Source organism: Penaeus monodon, chromosome 33 (assembly GCF_015228065.2).
Source record: "Penaeus monodon isolate SGIC_2016 chromosome 33, NSTDA_Pmon_1, whole genome shotgun sequence".
Lineage (NCBI taxonomy): Eukaryota > Metazoa > Arthropoda > Malacostraca > Decapoda > Penaeidae > Penaeus > Penaeus monodon.
The window spans coordinates 16,796,377-16,798,876 of NC_051418.1; the positions used below are offsets into that span (position 1 = coordinate 16,796,377).

The window sequence follows — 2,500 nt, forward strand, 5'->3', positions numbered from 1 at the left end:
GGCTACACTGGGACCAAAGCTAATCACGAGCGGGCAGTCCACAGGGTAATGAAGGGTGAAGGGGCGTGAGAATAGGGCACAAGTGAAGGACCGTGACCGCGGGACATGCTAATGAGATGATATCATTATTTGCATGAAGCTAACTGTTTCTCATATTTTTATGGGAATATGCAATTCTTTACGGAGTTCAACTGCTAAAATCGTTTTACTTCACGGTTTGCGCGGCAATCAAAATTAGTTGATTTCACTTTATTGTTGTTTTCGAAAATCATCAAATGATTTGTGTAAATTCGATGATTTATGGGTAAAACGTTCACTTGTGAGACTTACACTTGCGTAATATATACACGTAATTATTAATTTACCAATCATCAACAACAGTAACAGGAGCTCACCACAGAAGGCAACACAGATATCCTAGGAGCCGTAGACTACGCCGTGTTTCGTCTCCGAGTGCGACAGAATAACTGAATGACTCCCGTGTTTTTCTTCCGTATTAAAGCGCAAGAAATGGAAACCGCCAAGGTCCTCGCGGCAGTTACGCCAGCCCGTCCGGTCTGGGTAATCCCTCCGAACCTTTTGGCGAATCCTAACGCCTCCGCTCACTGCGCTGTAACTCCGCCTCGTCTTTATCCCCGGGCGCCCATCGGAACTCTGGCTTACGTCTCCAATTATCATTTTCTCTTGGTGTTTGTCCCCTCTTTCTTCCAGTTGAGAACTGTTTTGCCCCTGTGATCACTTTAAAAGTTGATAATATTCGTCTCTTCGTCAGTCTGATAATTTAGGTATTGCTCTTTTACGGCCTTATTTCTACAGGAATGTTATCTATTATTACCGCTGTCAAGGTTCAGAACAAGTGGTCCCTACCTGGCTATCAGTTGACCGGAAGCTCCTCGTCGACACAGTTGACAGCTGAATATTGGGTCATGCCAGCAGGCGAAGCTGCTTCTGCAAGCCCTCATATTCTGCAATCGCACTCACGCTTGGCCTTGTCCTCTATTTCGTCTTTTATGATGAGGACTACTGATACAGAATTTAATATTAATGAAGTTTTAGGACTTCAGGAAAGTAGCTCAAATGTCTTATTTTTCTGTGTCGTCAGCGATTTGGAAATATCCTCTCCGCCGTTCTCCTTTTGCCACTCCTCCCCCTCGAAGGAGATTATCTCAGCCGAAAACATCCTGCGCACACCTGTCTGCCAATCTTTATCTCACGAATATGAAGCAATGTTGATAAAAGCTAACGCATAACGGCATTACGGTGCGAAATCAAGCTGATGTAAGTCTAAAAGCAAATATTTTTCTCACCACCATGCCACCACGTAATATAATACGTTAGCCCACCCACAATACTACATGTGTGAAACTAAGAGTATACATATCAGCTTAAACAATATGTACAAAAAAAAAAAAGATAGAGACGGAGTACAGCATGACAACGGAACTGCAATATATACAGAAGGTAAAGGGTGAGACAAGAGTACAACATAACTATATAATAACTACTTACAGCAGCCCTAGGGTGGAACTAGGAGTTCAACATGACAGCATAACGACAGTATACAACAATGAAACACATCATGGCAACAAACGAACAGGTGAACATGCCTGTCACTTGTGTTGGGCTCTATCTCACCTTTTTATTAAAGTAAAATAATCACTATCTTTAGTGAATTACAATATTCTTAACTTCGCCATGATAATATGATAAAACTTTTCATCACATCCGCTACGTTTCAATTACATCATGAAAGCTAAATATAAACTTCCATTTTATTCCATAAGACAATAGCCGTTACTCTCTTTATCGACTAAAACAATAGTTTTTGGTCTTATTTAGGTTTATCAGAATGTCAGTAAGGAACCGAAACTGAAAGGTTTATAAGGATCCCTACCAAGAGGAGTTTCATTAATACCCAAAGCAAAAGATGTGATATCGAGGGGCCGTGTGACATTGCGCCGTGCCATTGGAGGCATGGAAGGTTCCCATTCTGGCCGAGCCTATGTCCGGCGTTTCATAATGAAGACCTTCAATATTATGAGGTGGAATGAGTCATTATGAGGACTGTTGCTTCTCCCTGTCCCCGTTTCCGCCCTTCTTTTAGTACAGAGGTTTCGTGGTACTGTAGAGAGGCCGTTATCTTGGGCATGTCCCATTCATGGTTGGAACACCCGGCTCGTCCCACAGTAGCACGGAAATTCAGTGTATACCTTTAAATACGAGGCTATGGTGATAACTTTACAGTACATTAGGGCCTTATTGGGGTTTGATCTTCATTGCGAACTGGCTTTTCATGTGGGATGAAGCGTAATTGTTGAGTGCTCGTGTCCGATATTATTAATTATTGTTTGTTTAAACTTCAATCTTTCACTTTGACTGTTTCTATATTTCTATATTTATTTCTCTTTCTGCTTTCCTTCCCTTTCTCATCCTCTTTTTATTCCTCTAGTTATCTTTCCTCTCTCCTTTTCTCCATACCCCTTAGGTGAATCAATGCGTC

At 41.7% G+C, this 2,500-nt stretch overlaps 1 protein-coding gene across 1 annotated transcript in view; it reads right to left on the reverse strand.

Moving 5' to 3' along the window:
- The window catches only part of LOC119594096 (phenoloxidase-activating factor 2-like), a gene marked incomplete in the record, with an annotated part of 12,169 nt that extends 11,571 nt beyond the window's left edge, over positions 1 to 598 (reverse strand). Inside the window, 1 exon segment of the mRNA XM_037943151.1 lies at positions 396 to 598.
- Between the last annotated feature and the right edge of the window lie 1,902 nt (positions 599 to 2,500).